General features: G+C 42.2%; 1 long non-coding RNA gene across 3 annotated transcripts in view; it reads right to left on the bottom strand.

Annotated features, from left to right (window-relative positions):
- Positions 1–3094: 3094 nt before the first annotated feature.
- Positions 3095–27463, bottom strand: part of LOC123860477 (uncharacterized) — a 62584-nt gene continuing 38215 nt past the window's right edge. For 2 of the 3 annotated variants that reach the window (XR_010410505.1, XR_010410503.1), the window contains exons 3-7: positions 26637–26736; positions 13310–13386; positions 11572–11643; positions 8312–8459; positions 3095–4165 (exon numbers count right to left, since the gene is read on the bottom strand). This is a non-coding gene — a long non-coding RNA (uncharacterized LOC123860477). Of the gene's footprint in view, positions 4166–8311; positions 8460–11571; positions 11644–13309; positions 13387–17892; positions 17959–26636; positions 26737–27463 lie in introns of all 3 variants that reach the window. The other variant, XR_010410504.1, reaches the window with a different exon arrangement.

Genomic DNA, 27463 nt, shown 5'->3' with positions numbered 1-27463 from the left:
GAGGCTGTGGGTGGCTGGATCTTACGCTGCAGAGAGGAAGGGAGGATTTCTGCTTTATGGGGCTCTTGTGAGGCTGAGATAAGAAATGCTGTGTGCATGGTGGTGAAGACACTGGATTTGGGGGTCCATCAGACCTGCTCCTCCACCCCAGAGGGCTGGGGGCGGATGACTCAACAGCTTACATCATAAACCTCCCCAAAATTGGAGATGGGGTTATTGGAAAACGAAACCACCAAATCTGAGGCAAGCTCTTGCATGGGCTGGAGGTGCCGGTGAGGCTTTCCTTCCAGAGCACCGCCCGCACATACGGATAATGCCCTAGCGGCTCATTCCCATGAGGAAGCATCTGATTGGCTCAGCTTTGGTTTGTCTCTTCCCTAAACCAATCAGGAACAGCGGGCTGGGGAGGGGCGGGATAGGGGCAGCTTGAGCCCTGGGGCAATCACGCTGGGGGCATATCAAATGACACCAAGCCTTAAGCTCACTCTCTGACACATACTACTGACATTGAACATAATGTATTTTTTTGCGCGATAGTGCTTTGCAAAATGTGGAGGAGCTTGTTTCCCTGTCTGCTCTTACTTTGCTGACCTCGTGCCACATGCCATAGGGGAGAAAGAAGTATAAGAAATTGCCCTACCTCCAGGGATCTTACAGTCTTCAGGAGAAAAACATCAATACATAATTAAGGGTTTGATTTTATGATACAGATCGCAAGTGTCCAAAGAGATAGTGGAACACTTAAAAAAAAAAAAAAAAAAAAGACAGGGGTGGTGGTAAATGAAAGAAAATTCTAGGAGACAAACAGGAGTTTTGTAAGAAAAATAATTTGGAAAAAATCAATTTTGAGGCCAGACTGGAAAGTGATTTTCTGTTCCATTTCCTTAGCAGTCTCATACCCATAACAAAAATAGACTTATTTATAATGTCATTGATTGCCTTGTGTATAGAACTAAGAATATAAAATAGGAGGGGGGTACATTCCATTTTGACAAATGCAGAAATAACAAGGAAAATGTACTGAACATTCCTCCACTCCTCCCTCTGGATCTTTTCTGTTCTGTCTGACTCCCTGCCTTGCCAAGCAATTTCTTTTTATCCCCACGAATGAAGCAATTTACATGATTTGAGTTTGGCTTTGTTTGTGTATTACTGAGAAACGTCCTATACCTCCACCATCAATTATCTTGAACAATATCATGAAGACACTGTAAAGAAATGTACGAAAAATGCATCACAAACACACACACACAGAGACCATGATCAGACTATAGTATTAAGAGATAAATTAACATTCCCACTCCTCTAATTAAGGCTCTTCGCCTGTTTGTAAAATGGAAATAGAAACATCCCCTAATAGGATGATAGGGCTGCGCTCTGATTATGGGCCAGCCTGTGGATTTTTGTTAGGACTCTGCCTCTCACCTGCACCTCATATTCTGTCTCAGGCAGGCATTTCAATATTGCCACATCCTGATTTCCTGCAGTGAGGCGATTTCATAGCGAATGGCCCTGCAGTGCAGCAAGACCAACAGTAACTTGGACATGACATCTTCAAAAGAGTTGGTTGTTGTATAGATCAGAGGCTGGAGGGGTGTGTGTGTGTGCGCGCGTGCGTGTGCTCGCGTGTGTGCGCGCGTGTGTGCGCGTGCACGTGCACAAACATGTGCGGTATGCCGAGGCTTATTTAAAGCTCTTTATTCAAAGAGCTAGCTGGTCCAGGAAGAATAATTCTGACCCCGTCTTTCCTTTATTCTACCAATATAAAATAGCCAACATTTTTCATGCTTTGTCCTGGGCATTTTATACCCATTAAGTCCTCAAAACAACTCAAAGGACATATGATCAGTATCACTTTTATACATGAGAAAACTGAGATTAAGGAAAACAGAGAGGTGAAGGAAATTGCTCGGATAAAACAGCACATTCTGGAGATAGGATTTGAACTCAGGTAATTTGACTCCAGAACTCATATTGTTAATCCATTCACTATGCTAGCAGAAGACATTTTGGGGTACTGTCTACACATACACAGCAGAACCCAAGAGATGATTGTGAAAAAGCTCATTTAAAATATAATCATAAATTAATACACTCAATTTCAGATCCTGGTTCCAGAAAAAAAAAAAATGGCTATACAGATCAGCTTGATGTGAAACTTTTCTTCCCCTTAGCCCCACTTCCTATCAATGAATTTCCACTCCATTCACACCAAGGAACTCCCTGCCCTGCGGGGGAAGAAGAGCTGTAATCCCATAGTAATCTACATTTATTTTAGCTGATTTCAACCTTAAAACAACCTTGGGAGTTGGTAAGCATTTTTATTTCATCTCCACTTTTAAAAGGAAACAGAAATGTAATGAAAGACCATGGGCTTTGTAGCGAACCAGAGTTACATCCAACTCTAGAACCTGGCTCTGACCTGACTTGGTTACTTAATGTATTCAACTACCTCTCGGGGTTGCTCTCATATTTCTTAGTAATACCGATAACGTGCCTGATGCATGGTTAAGTTCTCCCTCATATGCGGCTTTTATGACTGACCAGAGCTCAGAATACATCAGTGACTTGCCCAAGGTCACACAAGCAGTGAACAGAGCAGGCACTCTGGGGCCTCTGATGCTAATCCTGTTTCCCCCTGCACGGTGCCCATTATAGAGCTTAGGCAGTCATCTATTGTTGGCTCTGGTAGTGCCAGGAATAGAACAGGGACTGCGTGTGTACCTGTATCTACGTATTTATATAGATGCATTTAACATATTTTTCCTTTTTGTTTCTTAAGTGTCCAGGGGAAAAAAAAAAAAAAAGGTCAAATCAAAGTTGTCTGATATTTTTCCTGGTAAAAATCTGCTGCCCAAATCCTCAGCCCATAATGTCAACACTAGAGATTACCATTAGAAGAGGGAATTAAAACTGTGGAGAAATCCATCCTACAACTGCAAAACCTGCAAAGCTGCTCCTAGGACACAGCCCAGTTGCCTTCCTGGCTATGACTCCACCCTCCTAGGGACCAGACCGAAGAGCCCACCTGAGACCTCTTAAGACACCAGGTTAGCATTCATTTCAGTTTGGTGGGCAACGAGTTCCTTCTACAGAAGATGTTCATCTTCCTTAGCCCCTGTTTAAAACAAAGCAGAACTGAAAGAGAAAAGAATGAACAGTGATGGAGAGAAATCTCGGTGTGGGCCAGGGAACTGTTTCCCGACCATGAGTCAGCAGGGTGACGGTGTTATGTAACTCGAAAGCACGGTGCTGGAAGGAGCCAGAGCATCTGAGAACAACCATAGAATCTGGAGGTGCAGGGCACCTTAGGGCAGTCTTCTTTAAAAAAGTTTTTTAATGCAGTCCACAATCAGAAATACATTTTACAATCGCAACTCAATATACACATATACAAGTAAATGTAACAAATAAAACTTTTACGAAATAATTTCTATCCTTACTTCATGTGATGCATTCTAATATTGCCTATTTTAAGCTATCCTATTCTTTTTCGCTTCCCAATGAATTACTTTCTCAAGATGCTAATGGATCACTACAAATAGTTTGTGACTGGATGGGGGTGAGGTGGGGGAAGGGGGGAGATCTGCTTTGGAGAATATCTCATTCAATCCCCTAATGCAATGCCCATGAAAACTCCTGATTTGCATCAGCATGAGGTAATCTTTAAGAATATCAAAGTCATTCAAGAAACTTGAGTTTACAGGTAATGATACAACAAAAATAAAAATAGCCACCTACCATTTTGAGCACTTACTATGTACTAGGCGCTATGCTTGTTCTCGATATGTATATGCTATTCTGTCCTCACAACAACCCTTTATGTGGTTCTATCATCACCTCCCTTTTGCAGGTCAGAAAACGGAAGCCTCACCAAAGGCTAACTCCTTGTCACAAAGGGTCATCTAATCCATTTGAAGCTAACTTGTTTGCAGGTGGGGGGAGGGGTGGCGGGTACTGGGCATCAAGGCTGCTGTGATTTCGTCCTGTTTTCTGTACAGGCAGCTTGCAGACCCGGGACTGGCCCAAATGCCAACACTGAGCAAACAAAGCATCTCTGGATCTTCATGCACCTCTTGCCTCTGTTCTCAGCCTGTTGACTTTTATTGTCAAGGTCGGAAGTGCTACAGCGGCTCCAGGCGTCATAATCCCACTTGACTTGCATCTAAAGCAGAAAAGGAAGAGAGGAAAAGGACTTTTTCTTCAAGAGTTTTGAGTGGAAAACTCTTTTCTGAAAGACCTCAACATTCTTCTCCTTACATCTCCCTGGCCAGATCCCAGGCAGGAGCTCACCTTGGACCACTCGTTGGTGCAAAGGCTCTGTCCTCTCAGGCAGGTGTATTGCTACTCCTACAAAATCATGAGTCGGTCAGTAAAGAAAGGGCCATGGCTGTGGGGGAGGCAGGAACAGTGTCTGCTACCTTCACTGTTGAGGATCTGGATCTTGCTCACTTTTCCAGCCACATCTCTCCCTTTTCCTCCCAAGGCTGAAGTCCCACTCAAACTGTACTGAACATTTTTTTTAGCACTTTAAGTGTGCCATGTCTTGCTAATCTTAGGTCCTTTACTCTACTTCTTTCCTTTGCCATGAAATATCCGTTAGCTCACCGCCATCTCTTATGCCTTGCTAACCCCTACCTTTTTTTAAGGTCTTAGATAAAACGTCCTCCTTCTTCAGGAAACCATACTTGAATAAAGTCTGGGTTAGGTGCCTCTCCTACCCGTTCTCTCTGCTTGGCTGAAATTGAGTTCAGAGGCCAATTCTTGTGCCCGCGGTCCCTACCAAGGTACCTGGTTTTTAATAAATGTTTATTGAATAAATGAGTAAAAGTCACCATTGTTAAGTGGAAAGGGCTTTTTTTTTACGATTTTATTTTATTTATTTTTTTTTTAAAGATTTTTTATTTATTTATTTGAGAAAGAGGATGAGAGGAGAGAGAGAGCACATGAGAGGGGGGAGGGTCAGAGGGAGAAGCAGACTCCCTGCCGAGCAGGGAGCCCGATGCGGGACTCGATCCCGGGACTCCAGGATCATGACCTGAGCCGAAGGCAGTCGCTTAACCAACTGAGCCACCCAGGCGCCCTTACGATTTTATTTTTAAGTAATCTGTACACCCAATGTGGGGCTCAAACTCACGATCTAAGATCAAGAGTTGCGAGTTCTACCAAGCCAGCCAGATGCCCCCAAGGGCACTGCATTTTAATATCATCTATTTTGAGTATGTGCCAGAGACTTTATCAGACATTCATACATCACATAACAAAATTGCAGAATGTATTCATCCCAATTCATCCCAATTTTATTCAACTGGAAAACAAGATTCAAAGGGATCAAGTTACATGTTCAAGGTCACACAGCTTGTGAAAGACAGAGACAGGATTCAAACCTGTCCTTGATTCTAGAGCCCAAGGATTTTCTACTCCGCCCATTGAGAAATGCATTAACTCTGAGTCTCTTGAGTCTTTTCCAGCCCTAGTTTGTGGTAGTAGGAGTTGACAAATACATACATATATATGTGTGTATATATGTGTATATATATATGCATATATATGTATGAAGGGGGAGGAGCAAGGGGAGGGTCAAAGAAAGAATCCTAAGTAGGCTGCATGCCCAGTGTGGACCCCAACGAGGGGCTCCATCTCACAACTCTGAGGTCATGATCTGAGCCAAAATCAAGAGTCAGACACTTAACAGACTAAGCCACCCAAGCACCCCTACAAATATTTTCTATAAAGAACCAGACAGTAAATATCTTAGGCTTTGAGGGACAGAGAGTCTCTGCCACAGCTAATCAATTCTGTCGTTGCAGCTTGAAAGCAGCCATAAAGAATGCATAAACACAAATGAGCATGGCTGTGTCCCAGTAAAAATATATTTTCAAAAACAAGTAACAGCCAAATTTGACTCACAGGCTGTAGTTTGGAGATTCCTGACCTGGAGCAATTCAGTTCCTCCTACTTAGCTTTGGATTCTTCACCAGTAAACTGGATGTTTGGATTTTATACAACTAAGCTGACTTTCTACTCTGAAACTCAATTATTAATTATTGTTCTGAACCCCAGAAAACATCCCATTATATTCACTTTGTTAGTGATAGGAAGGATAAGTGTAAGGGTTTACTCAATTCAAATATAAACAAAAATTTAACATGTATGCTCCCCCCAAAATTAAAAATAAATACACAAAGAATCAAATGAAGAGTTGAGCCAATATAAACCAAAAGCACAAAGAAAGGAAGAGTTTAGCTACCTATATGTTCTCCTGTGAGAATTGCTTGCTTTAGCATTTCTACTCAATCAAATAATCTAACACTTCTTTGAAAATGCAGTCTTCCCAATTTTAGCCTCTACCATCCCTAAGAACTTAAGTGCCATAATTCCTCTCATCTTAAACATTGATTTTTGCTTTTAGAAGTTTGTAATTCCTACATCCAGAAATAACTGTGAATAGATTTGAGACAGGGAAGCAGAAGGGACCTCAGGAGAGAAAAAGCTGTTTTTCTCCTTTGTTTCTTTTCCTGCTTCTATTCTGGCTCAGACCAGCACCCCCAGCACACCCTATACATGTCTTGTGATGCAAATAGTGTCCCTCCCAAGGGACAGGGAGTTAGTAATTTCTCTAGAATAGATGACATCTAAGGAAGGACCAGGCAAGAAGGACCTGCCAAAGCCATCATGCATGTATTCCAGACCACCAGAGCTGATCATCTCAACACCAAGACCCCCTGGTTCCACCTGGGCCCTCGCCTTTGCTCTGAATGGTTCCCTGGATGCCTAAAAGGGCACATACACCAGACCATCGTCCTTGATAAAAACCGCAGACCCAGAACAAAGACAAAATCATGCCCCATTCCTTTCCAAGTCTCCCAGATGGTCCATCCGTATCTGTTCTCTCTATATCTTCACTAAATTGTGCTTTCACCTCCTGCTGGCTCACATTCGATTTCTTTATGAAGCCAAGGGGCCCTTTGGCCAGTCCCGTGGGACCCCCCCTGGGTCCTCAGACTCTGTCCCCCAGCATTCGAGTTATTCATCATAAATCTTTGGAAATCCTTAAATAAATATTTAGGATTGTTGTAAGTATGAAAGAAGATAATGTGCCTGGCACAAAACCCAACAGAAAGGAGGTGTTTCATACATTGTCATTGTTGGTGTGGTTACTAATATTATCAGTTATTTTCACTTAATATTGATGTCAGAGGCAATGCCTTATTCATTTGAGCAGTGGTCCTTAACTGGAGGTAATTTTGCCTCCCGAGGGCTATTGGCCACTATCTGGAGACATCTTTGGTTATCACAACTAGGGCTGCTTCTGGCATCGGTGAGTAGAGACCAGGGATGCTGCTGAACATCCTCCAATGTACAGAATAGCAAAGAGTCTGGCACAGCTCCGAACCTCACACAGAGTAGGTTGTCAGTAAATGCTGGTGTCTGAAGGAATAAATGAATGAATGAGTGGATGGATAAAGACAGTCACCATCATGATAATATCCTGCCTGTGCCTTATACCTTGCTAAGGAAATCTGGGTCTATTGACTCCATAACATTTCATTGATGTATACACTAGATTAAATGCCTCATGTCAGCTGTGACCCCGTATGTATTGTTCAAAGTTGAACCTCCAGTGCATTGTGTAGTAATGACACACAGTATCTCAAATGAGGGGCGCCCGGGTGGCTCAGTAGGTTGAGCGTCCAACTCTTGGTTTCGGCTGGGGTCGTGACCACAGGGTTGTGAGATCGAACCCTGCATCAGGCTCCACACTCAGGGGCAAGTCTGCTTGAGATTCTCTCTCTCCCTCTCCCTCTGCCCCTACACACCACCCCTCCGCTCTCTGTTTCTCTCTCTCTAAAATAAATATATATATCTTTAAAAAAATATATATCAATTGATACTTGACAAATAAACGCTAGTCCGAGAATAATTGAGGGAAATAATCTCTCCCTATCTCCTGTGCCTATTGCACTAAATTCGTTTATTCAACGATTATTTCCTGAGCTCTGCTTTGTCCCGCCTCTGTCCTTGGGGTTGTAATGATAGGGATCTCCTTCGCACCCTCCATCCCATCCCCATTCCACCGACCCCTCAAAGAGTAGGGTTGCACCGTAACAAAAAATTTCATGTCGTTCGCTGTTTTTCCACAAACAGGGGAAATTGTGCCCCGCAAACCCCAGCAGCACAGGCAGCCCGGCTTACTCCACGCTGACAGGGTGTATGCATTTTTATGGGGCTGGAATAATATGTAGAGATAATCATGCTGGAGGAGCTGAGGCAGAAAATGCAGGAATGGCAGCTGAAGGAGTAAGCATACCTGGGGAATTTCCCTGAGCTCCAGGCGGCAAAGGAGACTTCAGGCCCCCAGGGGATGAAATGAGTGTTGTCGGTTGACAGAAGAGGCGGTGACTACAGGAGGCTTTTTGCTTTCTGTTTGTGTTTGTGTTTTTGTTTTAAGCCTTTGCCTTAAAGGAAGAAAGAGAAACATTTAGAGAAACATCCATTTTAAAAATTTCCCATCTGGGAGATTCTGCCTTCCCAGGAAATATTAACCTTGGATTTATTAACCCTTGGATGCCTGTGGATGTACTGGAATCCACTGTAAGGGAGGAAAACTTGTCCCTTTTGCCCTTCTAGGTTCTTCGACTGGCCTAATAGCTAAATTGACATAAAACAGATTAACAGGAGGAACACAAATTTAATTTTGTGCATACGGGAGCTCGTGGAAACATGAGAGTCAAAGAAGTGACCAAAACAGGCTGCTTTTATGCCTTTTAGACAAAGAAACAATTATTCCTGAAGATTTGACAAAAAAGGGGTTTGGGCTTGGCGTACGTAGCACAATAATGACGAAGTAACAATGTCCGTTTATACAGTCTTCCCAGCCTCCAACTCCCTGTCTCAGACTATGAGGATGCTGTCTCCCCTCTTGGTATGGGGAGGACACCTTCACCGGAGAGATTTATTTCCAGCTCTTAAGGGACAAAGGAGGTCAGAGTGCCCTTTTTTATCTGCTGTTTCTTAAGGAACTTTAATTCAAAATAATCAATATGCCAAGGTGGAGTGTTTGGGGGTGGCCTATTCTCTCCTTCACCATAAATCCTTGAAAGTTTATGTAAGGTGATTTCTCAGACCTCTGTTTTTCACTGGACATCTGTCATCAGATTCATGACCAAAAGAAAAGTTAGTAACCACTCAACAGCTGCTCTAGAACTGCTAGGCATAGCAATTAACGGTTTTGACTACTTAACATGCGCTAAGTCCTATAGTTAAGGATAGTATACATATTTTCCCTTTTAACTGGAAAAATAACTCTGTGAAGCAGGCTCTTCCACTGTCCCTAAGTTTTGGGTGAGGGGCAGAGGCTCGAGGAGCTACCTGGACCGGTTTGTGGAGGCCAGACTCCAGCATCAGCGTTCCAAACCCGAAGTCCCACGGCTGCCCCACCCACAGCTGTCACGGCTGAATCTTATCTGATAACTGTCTACATGGCTTTGGGCAAATTATGTTTAGCTCCTCTGATTCTTGGATTCTTACCTCTAAAATGGAGTTAGTAGAGGCACGGAGGTGGCTCAGTCAGTTGAGCGTTGGATTCTTGGTTTCAGCTCAGGTCATGATCTTGGGGTCCTGAGATCCAGTCCCATGTTGGGGAGTCTGCTTGAAGATTCTCTCTCTCCCCTTCTCCCTCTGCCCCTCCCCTGCTCACGCACTCTCTCTCTCTCTAATAAATTAATAAATCTTTTAAAAATTAATTAATTAATTAAATGGAGTTAGTAATAATAGTCATTCCATCAGGTTACCGTGAAGACTACATATAAAGAGTTCAGCAGAGTGCATGTTACATATAAAACATAACAGGGACACCTCACTGGCTCAGTCAGGTAAGCGTCTGCCTTCGGCTCAGGCCATGATCCCGGGGTCCTGGGATCGAGCCCGCATCCGGCTCCCTGCTCGGTGGCAAGTTTGCTTCTCCCACTTCTCCCCACTTGTGCTCTCTCTCCCTATCTCTGTCACTCTCTCTCAAATAAATAAATAAAATCCTCAAAATAAATAAAATAAATAAAACAGGTAATAGCTGGTAACTACAATTATATAGTCCCACTATTTAATTTCCTACTACAGAAGGAAAAAAGGAAGCATCTTGGCATATTAATTATTTTGAATTACAGTTACTTACTTAAGAAACAGCAGATACAAGTAGGACACTCTGACCTCCTTTGTCCCTTCAAAGCAGGAAATAAATCTCTCCTGAGAAGGTGTCCTCCCCATACCAAGAGGGGAGACAGCATCCTCATAGTCTGAGACAGGGAGTTGGAGGCTGGGAAGACTGTATAAAAGAACATCGTTACTTCTTCATTAGTTTGCTCCCCTTACAGATAAGAAAATAAAAGCCAAAGAGAGATGTGACTTTCTCAAGGTGATAAGGCCAGATGATCACCATTTAGGAATTAGACCTCAAGTCTCCTACTGCGCATAAGGGGTGATTTCTGCTGTACCACATCTCATGCAGCATTGGAGAAGACCCCTGCCCCAACCTGATAGGGGCTGTACAGAAGCAAGCAAATCCAAGGACAGTAGGAAAAGGTGATTCTCAGTCCAAACTTCAATACAGATTATTTGTGAACATTTTAAAATGATATTAAGCAGCTGCACTCCTGACTTTTTAATTTGTTCACTGGACATTGATCTGAGTGAAATAATAAAAGGGAAGAGAAGTTGGGGTTCTGTCTCTTCAGAAAAATCCTGAGGACGTCATGACCTAAATCATTCTCTCCACAAAACAGCATGAAAGGATCAAGTAGTCATGGTTTTTGAAGTTCGACAAATCCTAGCTCCAAACTGAGCAAGGTGTGTGACCTTGTGTTTTAGCTTTGCTGATTCTCATGACATGCAAGTATAAAATGAGGTGAAATGCAGTACATTCACTACACTGGAATTAAAATTTTTTAAATGTATTTATTCAGAAAAATGGATGAGGTGAAATGCTCACAAGAGGGTTGGCAGGAGAGTCAGATGAGATCATAGGACACTTTGAAAACAGTTAAAAACAGGTTCTGAAATTCAACAGGCATGAGTTCAAATCCCAGTTCTACCATTTATGAGCTTTGTAACAGAGCAAGGTACCGCACCTCTGCCAACCTCTTCCTCCTCCTCACTAAGATAGTAATAATATTAGTATCTACATCCCAGAGCTGTTGTGAAGATTAGGAGCTGCTATGCCTGTAGAGAATGTGGTAAATTGCCTGGCAAAAATCTAAGTGTTCAATAAACGCTAACGCCGGGATGCCTGGGTGGCTCAGTCAGTTAAGCGTCTGCCTTCAGCTCAGGTCATGATCCCAGGGTCCTGGGATCGAGTCCCACATCAGGCTCCCTACTCCACGGGGAGCCTGCTTCTCTCTCCCTCTGCCTCTGCCTCTCTCTCTCTCTCTGTCTCTCATGAATAAATAAATAAAATCTTTAAAAATAAATAAATAAATGCTAACGCCTAGATGTACTAAATTATTGTCCTTCACAATTTTTTACTGAGCAGACTGCTGCTACTTCTGAATTGACCTGTGCATTCATTCATCAACATACATTGAGTAACTACCATATGCCAGGTTTTGCGCAAGACTTTATGCACCACCTTTAAAAGATCAGAAGTAATGCCTGAAAAAGAAAAAGAAAACAACACAGGATTAAGGGGGACATAAAAAGCATCATAAATATTTGAGGAACTATCACATAAAAAAGAGTTTATCTCCAGAGAAGAAAATGAGGGCCAAGTCATGAAAAAATTAGGAGATGAAATATTTTTGTTTCGCCTAAGAAAGACTTTCCTGCTGATTGTATCCATTTAATACTGAGACAGTTATTCTTGAAAGGCAGTGAGCTCCCTATTATCAGAAATAACATGGTTTCCTTGTCCTCCATTCTCTACTAATGGACAGGTTGGGTTTCCAAATATGCCACGCCATGTCACGTGTTTCTCTGTGCCTTGCATGTGCTGTCCCTTTCCCTAGAAAGATCTTCCCCCACCATGTATACATCTCCTAACCAATGCTTAAAGTTTTCAGCGGCTTTCCCCAAGGTTATCCTATCTGGTGTGATGCTAAGAAGTTGTGCAATCTCTACAAGAGCATTTCCATTGTTTTAACTTTCATAATCTATGCCATCCTCATTTGTCTGTTTTGGGGGCCAGGATTATGTCTCTCACTATTTTGTGTCCTTTTAGGGGCTGACACTCTGCCTGCACATAAGATTCTCAGTCAATAAATGCTGAGAGATAATCAGTAAATCACTGTATCTGGAGAAGATTTATTTATTGGGGTGCCCGTGTGGCTCAGTCATTAAGCATCTGCCTTCGGTTCAGGTCATGATCCCAGGGTCCTGGGATCGAGCCCCGCATCGAGCTCCCTGCTCCGTGGGAAGCCTGCTTCTCCTTCTCCCACTCCTCCTGCTTGTGCCCCCTCTCTCGCTGTGTCTCTCTCTGTCAAATAAATAAATAAAATCTTTAAAAAAAAAAGATTTATTTATTTATTTGAGGTGGAGGAGGGGCAGAGGGAGAGAGAATCTCAAGCAGACTCCAAGCTGAGCATGGAACCCGATACAAGACTCTATCCCACAATCCCAAGATCACAACCTGAGTTGAAACCAAGAGTCGTACACTTATCCAACTGCATCACCCAGGCACACCAGAAGTGCTTTAAATCATTTTAGATCACTTCTATGTATGGTCCATGTCAGTCAGGATAGACCAGCCCTGTGCTGAGAAACTTACAATCCAATCTCAGGTGTTAACCTCTATTAATTTATCACCCATCCAGAGTTATCCATAGGTCATAGGCTGGGTAATTCTCCAGGGTACCTGTGCTCCACACTGTGACCCAGGGAACAAGGATGCTTCATGTTGTGACTTCATCCCAAATCGAGGCCTCCATGAGCACCATGGCAGCAAAAGAAATATTGGAAAATTTCAAAGGTGTTTTTCCTGCACCATTCAAAAAGTAACCCACGTCACTTCCACTCACACTCCTGACCAGAACTGGTTCCATGACCTGAACTAACCTCAAAGGAACTGGGAAATATGGTTTTCCATAGGCCTAGAGGGAGGACCAAAAAGCAGGATTTGTTGAATTCATAAGTATCATCTCTGTCACATGGTCATTGGGAAGAAATATAAAATACTTTTTAGAGCGCTATTAATGTTAACCACTCTTTAAAAATAACGTCTTTAAGTCATTTCAAATGTATACTGAATTAATGCAAATTGCAGAATATCCATGTACCTAACTAAATCGTAGGTAGGAATTAAAAGTTATATTAGATGGGGCACCTGGATGGCTCAGTTGGTTGAGCGTCCGACTCTTGGTCTCAGCTCAGGTCTTGATCTCGGGATCATGAGTTCAAGTTCTGCGTTTAAAAAAAAAAGTTAGAGAAAAAGTTTATAAAAATATTAATACAAAAGTGTTGTAAAATAATATATACAGTATGTCTTCAATTTTGTTAAAGAGTAATATATGTGCACATATACATAAAAAGACTAAAGGGATAAACACCAAAGAGTTAAGTCTGGTTATCTCCAGAAGGTGGTATTACACGTTTCCATTTTCTTCCTTGTGCTTTTTTGTATTTCCTATTTTTCTTACAAGAAAGAATTATTACTTTTTTTATCAGGGAAAAAAAAAGGAGTTTTTCCTTCCAATTTACCAAAGTAATGTACCTGCTGAGCCAAGAAACTATTAAATCACTCAAGAACGGAATTATCTTTTAGTGCTTTTTGTCTGGATACTCCTGGGGATTCATGAAATCCACCCAAAAGGAGCAGGGCTTTTGCCTTCTCCTAAAATGAAATGTCTAAAAATAATACCCTGCAGAGTTCAGACTTCACAGGTGAGAAAAGCCAACCCTAAATTTAAGAAGAAAAATCACCAGGTTGTGAAAGTGTGCAAGCGCGGGCTGTGCCAGGTTCTGGGCGAGAGCGGCCAGGACCCAGCAGAGGCCCTGCAATGGCTGGAGAGATCATCACACCCATCTAGCAGGGCATGTGGAGAGCCTTGCAAAAGGTCAGGAGGTCAGGTGCACTTGAGACAAGGGACAAGAATGCAGGAGAGGTAGAAGAGAAGTAGGAAAAGAGAAGAAGGAAGGGGCCTAGGGAAGAATGGGAAGAGGGAATGAGTGATAGAATGTGAGAAAGGAGTCAAAGGAGAGTGGAGAGAGGAGAGAAGGAGATGAAGACGAGGAGGTAGAGCTTAATAGTTGGGTTTTTGTGGGGCTTTTTGTTTTTGTTTTTGTATTATTGGAGCGAGAGAGAGAGTGAGCATGCGCGCGCACCAGAGGGTAGAGAGAGAGAGAGAATCCCAAGCAGGCTCCACTCCCAGTGGGGAGAGCCCAACACAGAGCTCAGTCTCACAATCCTGAGATCATGACCCGAGCTGAAATCAAGAGTCCAATGCTTAACCGACTGAGCCACCCAGACGCCCCTGGTTTGGGGTTTTGAAGTCAGCTGTACCCCACTCCAGATCTGGTCCTGCTGTTTACTACCTGTGGCCCTTCCAACACTCAGCCTCTCTACTTCTCATTTTTAATTTATTTATTTACTTGGTTTTAATCCACATAATGCACGAACATAAAAATCTGAGGGTTTCACACAGCTAACAACTGTCCAGCTGCTCTATCTCTAATCCCACTCCTGAAGGAAACCACTTTCAACTTTCTGGGCATTTACTTCTGTATTTCCAAAGTATAGGCCACATTGAAAATTCTCCTTTTTAAAAAAAATTTTTTAAAGATTTTATTTTTAAGTCGCTGCCACACCCAAAGTGGGGCTCAAACCCACAACCCTGAGATCAAGAGCTGCATGCTCCACTGACTGAGACAGCCAGGTGCCCCTGAAAGTTCTTAGTCCCTCCTGTTTGACACATGATCTAGTGACTTCCTACTAGGGAAGATGACAATTTCCCTCCTCCCGTATGGCCAGTCTCTGCTTCCCTGCCCCACCCCCCTGCCACCCCCAAATACAGAGACACTCACTCCCTCTGTACCATCCATGTCTCCACTTTTGGTTAAATTGGCACTCTGTTTGATATCATAATGCAATTATAAATAACAAGGCACCTGGCGGGCTCAGTCAGTAGAACATGTGACTCTTGCTCTTGGAGTCGTGAGATGAGCCCCACATTGGGCATAGAGCTCACTTTAAAAAGTATATATATATAGTTTATTCTTTTTCTTAAGATTTTATTTTTTTTTTTTTAAAGATTTTATTTATTTATTTGACAGAGAGAGACACAGCGAGAGAGGGAACACAAGCAGGGGGAGTGGGAGAGGGAGAAGCAGGCTTCCCGCAGAGCAGGGAGCCCGATGCGGGACTCGATCCCAGGACCCTGGGACCATGACCTGAGCCGAAGGCAGTCGCTTAACCAACTGAGCCACCCAGGCGCCCCTTAAGATTTTATTTTTAAGTAAGCTCTACACCCAATGTGGAGGTCAAACTCACAACCCCAAGATCAAGAGTTGCACATGCTTCAACTGAGCCAGCCAGACACTGCAAAAAGTAGATAGATAGATGATAGATTAGATAGATGATAGATAGATGATAGATAGATGATAGATAGATAGATATAGATAGATAGATAGATGATAGATGATAGATAGATATAGATATAGATAGATAGATAGAATTCACTATATACCATACTGTGACACTTTCATGGTTGTTTGACTGTTTTTTCTCATTTTTTATATGCTTGGTTTTGTGTGCTAATGTCTAATTATTCAGGTATAAGCACTGACAAAAGTATATTCATCTTTCAATGGGTCTAACACATCAGGTGATCTAGAAGCTTCTTTCTGCCTTGGAGCATCTCTGTGAAAGCCCTCTCTTCTCCCTAGTCCAACCTAGAGAATCACTTTCCAGGCCTGTGGTTGGTCTATCACCCTGGGACAGCCCCTCATCATCAACCTGGGGATTCTTTTTGCTTCTGTTCATTGTTGAATCCTCTTTGTTCAACTGCACTTTTTAAAGCTTGTGTTACGGGGCGCCTGGGTGTCTCAGCCGTTTAGCGTCTGCCTTCAGCTCAGGTCATGGTCCCAGGGTCCTGGGATCGAGACCCACATTGGGCTTCCTGCTCAGCGGGGAAGCCTGCTTCTCCCTCTCCCACTCCCCCTGCTTGTGTTCCCTCTCTAGCTCTCTCTCTCTGTCAAAAAAAAAAAAAAATCTTAAAGCTTGCATTACACCTTCATTTGGGAGAAGCACATCTTCAAATTGTGTCTTGAAAAAGAGGCACACAAGGCAACTTTTTCAGACCTGGAATGACCAAAAGTGTCTTTTTTCTATTCTTCTTAATTGGTAGTATTGCTGGGTAAAAAAAAAAAAAATTAAAAAAACTCTAAACAGAAAATGGTTCTTTCTTAGAACTTTTTTTTTAAGATTTACTTATTTATTTTAGAGAGAGAGAACACGCAGAGATGAAGGGGAAGAGGGAGGGGGAGAGGGAGGGGGAGAGAGAGAGAATCTCAGACTCCCTGTTGAGAACAGAGCCCGATGAGGGCTCAATCCCATAACCACGAGATCATGACCTGAGCCAAAATCAAGAGTGGGATGCTTAACCAACTAAGTTACCAAGACACCTCTATAACTTTTGAAAATATTACAGCATAGGGAGTTTAGTCAATGGTATTGTAATCACATTGTATGGTGAAAATAAAAAATACATTATCCATTTAGCTACTGACTACTGGTTCTGAGATTGAAAACTCTGACACCCTTCTGATTCCTCACTCTTTCTTTATGCAAACTGTTTTGGAGGCTTTTGTCTATTTGTTTTCTATATAATTATTAGAAGCTTTTAGTTTCTTTTAATAATCCAGATCCCTTTCAATCTGAGAATGTTTACTCATCCTTTCTGGGAAACTTAAAAACTTTTCTTGGGTAAATTCCTCATCTCTATTTCTCTCATTTCCTATCCTAAACTTTCTGTCATTCATATTTGGGACTTGCTGGCCTAAATGCACTTATTATTTTTATCTTTCCTAATTTCTTCTCATTTTCTTTTTACTCTAGTTTCTGGAAAATTCCTTCAACTTTATTTTGCAATTTTTTAAAAGATTTTATTTACTTATTTTTTTGACAGAGAAAGAGAGAGAGCACAAGCAGGGGGAGTGGCAGGCAGAAGGAGAAGGAAAAGCAGGCTCTGTGCCAAACAGGGAGCCTGATTTGGGGCTTGATCCCAGGGTCCCGGGATCACAACCTGAGCCAAAGGCAAACGTTTAACTGACTAAGCCACCAGGCACCACAACTTTATTTTGCAATCTTATTCTTGGAGCTTTTATTTCAGAAATCCTATTTTAACTTCTAGGGTAACTTCCCATTTTTGTTCCTTTTCAAAGCATGCTGTTCTTATTTCATGGATGTGTTGATTTACCTATTTTTCTGAGAATATTATTCATAACTTCTGCTTCTTTTAAATTTCCTCTGCTCCCTGAATTGACCATTTCCTCCAAGTTTCACTTTTCTGCTTATGTCTCTTTTAGTCTGAGCTTTTCTCCAAACCTGGTGATCCTTGGCTGTTCATTCACATGAAGAATGAGGCACTAATGGTAACTGGGCAGAGTCTATTGGGTGGTGGCTTTCAACAGGGTGATGGAGCAAAGCCTGGGTTTTTCACTTGGAACCGTCAACTATCACTGTCTCCAGGTTATTGTGGCAGAGACATGGTTTTTCCCAGAAATAAATTCCCCAATCTCCTGCCTAAGAGAAATAAGCCTGGCTGTTAGCATTCTCACAGCTAAGTGGGGGATTGACTGAGGTCTCACTGTTTAGGATGAAAACTTTCATGTAATTCCCCTTATCTCAGATCAGCATCCCTGAATTCAGCAGGCCTGATATTCCAGAGTTAAATCCTTCTGGTTAAATACCTCCAGAGAGTTTATCGCCAACCATCTTTTGCTGGGAAGGGGAGAAATGTAACAATCCACACGATTCTTTAAAAAAACAGAAAAGAAAAGAAAAGAAAATCAATCTTCCTGTTTTCCTCCCAGTCTATGTGTGGCTTACACTTCCCAAGCCATTCAACAGCACAAATTAACTTGTGTCTTGGCTTCCTCCTCTGTAGACACTTAGCATTCAGCTTTCTCTGATCTGGTGCCCCAGATAGACTCATCATCTGCTCCCATCTTCTGAATTTTTGTTGGCATCCCTATATCATCTCTGTTTATGTTCTCCTGGACCTTGTGGGTCAGATCATTTTTTACTGTCATTTAATGGCCAGAATGAAAACAGGGTTTCATCCACCATGTTTAAACAGTTATGCCCTTGATTTATTTGTAAAAGGAACATAATAGTGCTGATATCATTCACTTTTAAAATAAAACTAATGAATATTGGGGGCACCGGGCTGATTCAGTCAGAAGAATGTGTGACTCTTAATCTCTGGGTCATGAGTTGGGTATAGAGATGACTTAAATAAATTTTAAAAACTTAAAAAAAAAAAAAAGAAAAAGAAACTACTGAAGATTAAGATGAATGAGATAATCCAGTGTTTGTCAAACTTCAGTCATTCATGCACCACCTCATGAGTTTTCTTTGTTTTGTGTTTCTTTTCTAATACTTTCTTTAGAGCTTTCTATAGCTCAACTTGTGATTTTTAGCTAAATAGTATCATTTTAAAAGGAAACTTTATATCACAATCCCCAAGAGAAAGTTAATACATAACTATGAAACTAACAACAAAATTTGTCTATCTATAGCTTAAAAACATCTCCCCTCCCATCACAGATGTCACACTTTGGGAAACAATGTGCTTGTGAAAAATATTGAAAACAGTGCCTAGTGCACTAAACAATAAATGGGAGGTGTGAGCAGAATCTGAGGTTCTTCCCTGGCCAGTACACAATTCTGAACCTGTTTCCCTGGAGACAATACACAACCTGCACCTTACCATATTTACCTTTTTTCTCATCTAAAAGTGTGCAATGGGTTGAATGGTGGCCTCCCAAAAATACTTCCATGCCCAATATCTATGAATGTCACATTATTTAGCAAAAGGGTCTTTGCGGATATAATTAAGTTAAGGATCTCAAGATGAGATCATGCTGGATTATGCCGGCAGGCCCTAAATCCAACAGCGAGAGTCCTTATAAGAGACAGAAGAGGAAACACAGAGAAGAGGAGAAGGCCATGTGAAGACAGAAGCAGAGATAAGGGCTGTTTTCAACAGCCAAGCAGTACCTGGAGCCTTCAGAGAAACCAGAAGAAGCAAGGAGGGATTTTTCCCTAGACCCTTTGGAGGGAGGGTAGCCTGCTGACACCTTGGACTTCTGGCCTCCCCAAATATGATGGAATACATTTTGGTTGTTTTAAGCCACCTTAGTCTGTGGTTATTTGTCCCAGCATCCCCAGGTAACAAATACAGGGTGACACCCCAGATGTGGCAGAAAACAGGTTGGGTGGTAACATCTTGCACCTGAGTTGGATAAACAGACTCTGGCCACCCCTTGCTACAAACTCCTAAAATGTGTTTCAAACACAAGCGTGTTTCTTGCCTCTGAATCTGGCACTTGGGATTCAGCAGGGAGCATCTGTCCCATGGCCCCTTGAACAGTCTGTTGAGTCAAAGCACCAGACTGTGGTTTCCATCAGCATGAAGCCTGGAAGCCAGGCAGAGGAAAATGTCTGCTACCTCTGTGCCTGGGAATCAGGGATCCTTAGCAGCGGGAGACGCAGAGATTAATATAATGTCGGTGTCTCTAAAGTTCTTGGAGGGGGTACAATACAAGTGCACAGATCTGGTTCTGCAATGAGCAGTCAAATGGACAGTTATATTAGGAGGAATGTGCTTTTTCTCCAGAACAATAGAAAAATAAATCCCTTAGCAAAAGCCCCAGGAAAGCTTATTACTTTCATAAAATATTTTTTTCCTTCCTTTCCAGTGCTTGGTAAAGATTAAAAACAGAAGACAAATTGCACTTCACTGCTTGTTTTTATGTGTGTGAACCAAAAAATTCTGTAAAGATTCAATTAAAAAAATCAATAAAGTTTCTGAAACAGCTATGAAATCTGAAGATCCCCAGTATAGAAACATAATGGGGGGGAGGGGGGAGGGAGATACACAGAAGGTTTGCAGAATAACTAATTAAAGAAATCGGCTAAAATGGAATCATATTTCCCTGAAATGGTTCTGAATCATCAAGTCTGGGGTCTGGAGAAGGGACACAAGAGATCATTTTGTCATCTTCCAACTCAAACACTAAACCAGAAAAATCCTTGTCTGTTCTTTTCCATAAGCCTCCAGAAAAGAAAAGAAAAAAAAACAAAAAAAACACAAAAATTCACTCTCCCTTGACAGTGCAGCCAGTCAGTGAGTCACTGAGTTAATAACCACCGAATATTTATTTCACACCCAGTTCAATATTAATTGGAAAGAATCTATCTTTGGTCAGGTTCAACAAACTTAGGTTGAAATGCCATTTGTTGGAAATTCCTATTACCAGTCAATGGACTGCATATTTTACCAAATATTAACTCATTCACTCTTCACAACTATTCTGTGAAGTAGTCATCACTGTTTTCCTTCTCTTATGAATAAGAGATCAGATCTCTTAGAGAGCTAAGAGATCTCAAACCTAGTACGTGAAAGCCAGCTTTTATGATTCAATCTTTTATTTTTATGATTCAATCTTTCATGCTTCTTCTACCTCATGACGTGCCTGCCTTATGTTCCAGATTATTCTCAGAAGGTGCCTTCTTTTTTAAGTAGGCTCGATGCCCAACGTGGGGCTCAAACTGACAACCCCAAGATCAAGAGTCCCATGCTCTACCAACTGAGCCGGCCAGGGGCCCCTGAAGATGCATTCTGGGGATAACAGAGTATGCATACAGCAAGAGTACAAGAACTGCCTTCATAGGACTTTGTAGATAACACAGACTCCACCATCCACCAGCTCAGCCATGAAAAACCATTTGACCTCTCCTAATCTGTTTCTGAGAGGCCCCTCCCCTCCATGTTGCTGTATTTCCTTTAAAGCAGTTACTTCCTTCGACCTGACCTGGTTATTAACTGCTTGAATGTCTGGGTCTCTGACTAAATTTTAAGCTCCTTGAGGACAGGCACCTCAGTTTCTTTTTCTCCCGCTCCACAGTGCCCAGATCAACATCATGTCCAGCGTAGACTCGCATAAAGGTGTGATGAATTAACTAAAGAAAGTGGCTCTCATAATCTGCTCTTCAGCCTATAAATTACACACCCATTTTGGAAAATAGTTTAGTAGTATCTGTTGACATTGAACGTACACGTAGCCAGAAGTCTAGCAATTCCATTTCCAGGTGTATATGCCACAGAAAGGCCTACATATATCTAGGAAAAAATACCCTTTGGCAGCACTGTTCATAATAGCCAAAGGCTCAACATGAATCAAATGCCCATCTATAGTTGAGTGGAGAGACTGCCACGTTTCTATAATGAAATATTATGCAGCAGTGAGAATAAGTGAACGTAATTACATGTAACAATACGGATGAGTCTCACAGACTCATGTGGAATGAGTGAAACCAGGGGTGCCTGGGTGGCTCAGTTGGTTAAGCGTCTGCCTTCGGTTCAGGTCATGATTCCACAGTCCTGGGATCGAGCCCCGCATTGGGCTTCCTACTCAGCGGGGGGGGCTGCTTCTCCCTCTCCCACTCCCCCTGCTTCTGTTCCTTCGCTCACTGTGTCCCTGTCAAATAAATAAATAAATAAACCTTAAAAAAAAAAAAGGAATGAGTGAAACCAAACACAAAAGAGCACATACTGTACAATTCCATTTACATAAAGATAATGTTAATCAATGGTATTAGAAGCCAGGATTGTACTGGTTCTTTGTAAGGAGTAATAACTAAAGGGGCTCCAGAGAGTTTTGGGGACCTTTTCAGATTCTGTTTCTTCATCTTGGTGCTGATTAGATGGGCCCTACTCAACTGATAAAAATTCACCAAATTTTTCACTTTTCTGTATGCATGTTTTCTATCAACAAAAAAAGTTTAAGGGGGGCGCCTGGGTGGATCAGTCGTTAAGCGTCTGCCTTTGGCTCAGGTCATGATCTCAGGGTCCTGGGATCGAGCCCCACATCGGGCTCCCTGCTCAGCGGGAAGCCTGCTTCTCCCTCTCTCACTCCTCCTGCTTGTGTGCCCTCTCTCGCTGTTTCTATCAAATAAATAAAATCTTAAAAAAAAAAAAAAAGTTTAAGAAATGAAAAATAGAATAATGAGTGCACGAAGTTGTCAAAAAACAACGGAACACAGTACAGACAGGATTTCATAAAGGTGAGGAGCTTGAAGAGACCCAGAATGGTATACATGAGACCTCCATAATCCAGCTGTTCCCTACTTTTCTCACTTCATTTCTGCAATCTCTCCCATATGCCATGTCCAGCCGCATGTAATTATTCAGGGTGACCTGCAGAGGCGATTTTATTGTATTCACTGCCAATTCACTGAAGAATCTTCAGTCACCTTGCATTTCCTGACCCCTTAGAATATGATGTTAAATTCATCTAGGATATGTCTGCTAAAGAATTAGGTCCAAATATCAGTTTTAATCCATTTAGTTCCTTTCAAACCACGTGGATTTACTTTTCCTCTTATGAGGAACAAAAGAACCCTAACCACTTAAATCACTTAAGCAAAAGGAATTGTGTGTGTGTGTGTGTGTGTAGTTGTTGTTGTTTGAGAGAAAAAGAGAGAGAGCACAGGGTGAGGGGCAGAGGGAAAAGGAGAGAGAGAATCTTAAGCAGGCTGTATGCCCAGCTCAGAGCCCAATGCAGGACTCGATCTCACAACCCTGAGATCATGACCTAAGCCGAAATCAAGAGTCAGACACTTAACTGACTGAGCCACCCAGGTGCCCCAGAATTGCATTGTTTTAAACCAAAGACTGTTGTTGCAGCAAAAATATTAAACACACGGCAAAGAGTTGTCCCCTCTTGTCATGGATTGCTGGGGTCTTGCCCAAGTGACCCAGTTCCATCTGTTACAGTACAGGACTCAACATGTCTGCCATCTATTTCCCCAAAATGCAGTGTGGAAGGAAATGCAGAGGCCGGGGCTCCAGAGGCAGGATGATATATGTACTTACATCCCCTGACACCAACATCTCCACCCATATGACATCTTTCATGTCATTTTGGCAAACTTAGATGGCCACCATACTAAGTGACCCCTGGCCAGTGATTCCTTGATTAGGTGAAACATGTGATATCATATTCTTTTGTTTGCTAGCAGGGAAGGAATAGGTCATCAATTAGACAGCTGAGAAGGATTTGCATTGGCAGCTACCATCTGCAAAGTTAAGTACACTTGTAAGATTACAGTGGAAATCAAATGATCAAAGATGTCTAGGGCAATACTTCACGGGAGGGTGGTTCCTTTGTCTTGTCTTTTACTGAGCATCCCCACCTTATTTTCTTGGACTGGAAACTGTGGCCATTATTCTAGTTGCAAAGACCAAGTTATTATGACCTGGAGGAGAACGGCAATGTTCTCCAGGGAGGTTTCGGCAGCTCTTGCATGTTCATGGGAGTACACTCCCAAGTCCTTTTCCCTTGCTCTCTGATCAAATTCCTAACTATTACTCAAGCTTTTCCTTAGTAAAAGAGGTTTCCTAGACCACCTCAGAAAGGTATAGGGGCTCTAGATTTGTGCTACCATAGTACTTTGAACATAATTGGATTAAAGCCAGTTAACCCTGATTTTTAACTACCTACCCATGTCTTTCTGCCCCTACAAGAGTCTCCGTGTCTCACAGATAAAGGATGACTATCACAATATACCTGTTACCTGCCTTATGCACTAAGCATTCCAAAAATGTGTTGAATTATCCTCCTTGTTGAAGAGAAATTCTCAAGAGAAATCAAAAGCCTTAGTTAAGTCAAAATATACTGTTTCAATTTTTCTATCACTCTGTCACAGAAAAAAAAAAAAAAAACAACAGACTAGTTTGATATATCGATTCTCAAAGCTCTGCTGTTTTTCACCCCAAACCCTGTGCTCTTATGGTGGCTTAGGAATTGATTTCTGGTGACATATTCGGTTGGTTTGTTTGTTTCATAGTATGACACATTGATATATCCATATCACACCACACTATCCTTTCATGGAAATGGACTTTAAATTGCCTCTTTCACTCACTTTGACCACCTCCCCATATCTTCATGAATCATTTATAATCATTACTAGTGGTTTTAATGTCCCCACTGGACCTTGGGTAAATGCAACTTTGCTGATTAAAATGCACCCCACTTGCTTAAAACGTAACATAGGTTTCCCTAAGCCACACCAGCATTGTGGTTAAAAACATGATTGTCCTGGGGTGCCTAGGTGGCCCAGTTGGTTAAGCATCTGACTCTTGTTTTCAACTCAGGTCATGATCTCATGGGTCGTGGAATCCAGCCCCATGAAGGCTCTGCACTCAGTGGGGAGTCTGCTTGAGGATTCTCCCCTCTGCTCCCCCACCAAATAAATAAATAAATCTTTAAAAAAAAAATACATGGTGTCCTAATGCTAATAAAATAGAATATTACTGTCTCACAAATTGTAAGACTCCATCTGATTCAAATGGCTCCCCACACCAGATTCCTGGGGGTCACTGAGGATGTCTCAGATGTTTGCAAACAAACCCTCTGGCCTGCCATGTGGATCCACCATGTTCTCCCTGTCTTGCTCCTCTGCTCTGATGTGTCCAGTTGTTGCGGCCACGGAACCATCATGAAGCTGCCTTATGTCCTCTGTGGTTCTCTTAATAGCCACTAAAGAATGACGTTGGCTACCGCTCCTCCACTTGAGATAAAAGCTAGTTTGGCTACCTCCCAAGTGGCTGGGTCTGTGCTACGCTTAGGAGTAACTCAAGATGGGAAAATTCCCAATCCTGGTGCAGCTCTCTGCACCGCGGCCATGAACAGCACTGCCTTAGGGACTCTGCATCTTATGGTGCTTTGCTTTCAAGTTTTATTCTCAGTTCCCTCTCCCTAAGATTAAGCAAGAGTGTGGTAGTTAGGTCATGAACAACCTGAGTGGCAGGCATGAGCACTATTCAGAATGACCTTGCACTCCTATATAAACCATTGTATTCCAGATGAAAATTCTTTGTCTAAGCCCTGCCTTTGCTCAGAATGATGTCTTCCCCAAGAGATTCCTAGTGCATAGTGACAACAGAATGCTCGTGGGCACATTCAAGTGAGCTTTAGACATGCCCAGTTATATCTGCATCACAGGTGACTATAGTTTGAGATCAGGATGAGGCTCTCTTTACGTTACATAAAAGAGAACTAGCAGCTACATCTCTATGTTATGTCTTCCTATTCTCCCATGCTGTAGGCTTCCTTATCCATAGGTTCTAGATAATGTTGTTTTTTTTTTAAAGATTTTTTTTTTTTTTTTGAGAGAGAGAGAGCGAGTGTGAGAGATAGCGCAAGAGGGGGTAGGGTTAGAGGGAGAAGCAGACCCCCCACCGAGCAGGGAGCCCGATGTGGGACTCGATCCCAGGACTCTGGGATCATGACCTGAGCCGAAGGCAGTCGCTTAACCAACTGAGCCACCCAGGCGCCCGGTTCTAGATAATGTTTAACATTGTTCTGTTTCTGGGACTTCTGTGACCTGGTCAGCTCAATTAGATTCAGTAAGAATTGACAGCACTGTCAATATGCCAGGCATTTGCCAGCCCTAGGAATGAAGCGATAAATAGGACAGGAACCCCTGTTCTCCAGGGTTTTCTAGCCTACTAGAAGACAATAGTTATCATGCAGACTGATAATTTTTATGAAAGTGGTTAAGTACAGATGCCAACAGAGCTCAAAGGGGAAGAGCTTTTGTCGGCTTGGGGTTCAGAGGAGGCTCTCGAAGGGGATAATGCCCAATTTGAGTGCTAAAGGACAAATAGGGGACCACCTGAATAAGGATGGAAACTCCTGAGGGTGGGAAGAACATCATGAACCAAGATGCTCAGGCATGCAGCCTACAGAGTTCTTGGGGAAACTCCAAGTAGTTGGGTATTACTGAATCACAGGTGAAGGATTAGGGAAGGATAGTGGTAGGAGGTTGTATCTATTTGTGGCTGCTAAGGCTTATGACCATATCTTTATATTTAGTGCAACCCCCAGCTCCAAATCATGAGGATTTGCATCTTCTCTATGGGGTTTGCCAAAAGAAAATTTAACAATCCTAACCACATAGATAAAAGAAGAGGCACTCTTTCAATTAGCAGAATACTCGTAACAAGGGAACACTAAGCATTTAGCAAAGACAGTTTCTGCTGTAGATTCTTCTGTCACTGGTGACCCACCTTCCAAGGCTTTCTATTTACATGTCTGAAGGTCTTCAATGGTTGAGCACCTGTGCCTCAGAATATCGCCAAGAAAGGGAGTTCAGAGGCTGGTACTCTCTTGGTGAGGTGACATATTAATCTCCCATCTTTGACCCAGGTGACTTGAATAGCTGTTATGTTTGGTCAAAATTTTCATACGTTTAAAATTGGAAGGCTATCATTCAGACTGAATGGGCCATTCACTAATTTGTTAGTCCACATATGTAGTATAATACAAACAAGAGGGATGGCAATGTATTAGGATTCGCTAAACACTGCAACAAAAAATAAGTCAGTGGATTAACACAATGACTACTGTTATTTGCTCACCTTCTAGTCCAATATGGTAGACAGGAAGCCCCACTCCACACAGTCATTTATGTATGCAGGCTTCATTCATCTTGTGGCATGACCATTTTCAACAATTGGTCTTTAGAATTTCCACAAAAGAGAAAGAGAACATAGAGGAGTGAGGGTATATAGCTAGGCATGGCATACATCCCTTTTGCCTACATTTGGACGTGCAGAACTCAGTCACGTAGTCTCAGTTTAATTGCAAGGGTAACTTGGAAATATGGTCTTCCTGTGTGCCCAAGAAAAAAAAATGAAACTGTTCAGCCTAAATACGTAGCATTGTTTCAACGCATTAAGGAAGAAGAGAGAATCAGGGTGGACCACTGTAAAGTTGATCACTGATACAAGGAAGCAAAGGGAAAACGTGGAGTTACTACCCTGTTATATCTTTGTATTGAACTCTAGGCCACTTGCATGTGATAAAGGTGGGATGGACATACCATCTTAAGCATAGAGAATGGCAGATGACAAATTTTATACTTCTATGCTGGGATATTTAATGTTTGTGAGCTCAGCATCTGAAAGAGGTCTTGCAAGCTGCTGGAGGAAACTAGAGAATGGAGCATGGAACTTTCTAAACTCTAAGAGTTTGTGAGTTTTACTAACCAGCACCGTAGCCTGAGAAATGGCCTTTAATATTTTCCTTTCTGAGTCTATACTTTTAAGACTGCTGGCAATTATTTTCTGCATAACAAGATGTCACATCCATAAGAACACTTGGCAACACCCGTCTCCAAGGGCTGTTCCTCATTGGCCATGGTTGTGATAGGATCAAATTAAATTGGGGAGAAAAATGTACCTTT

This window comes from Mirounga angustirostris, unplaced genomic scaffold (assembly GCF_029215605.1).
Source record: "Mirounga angustirostris isolate CCGP_5_RB_7025 unplaced genomic scaffold, mMirAng1.0.hap1 SCAF_4, whole genome shotgun sequence".
Taxonomy (NCBI): domain Eukaryota; kingdom Metazoa; phylum Chordata; class Mammalia; order Carnivora; family Phocidae; genus Mirounga; species Mirounga angustirostris.
This window is presented reverse-complemented; position numbering and strand designations above follow the sequence as displayed.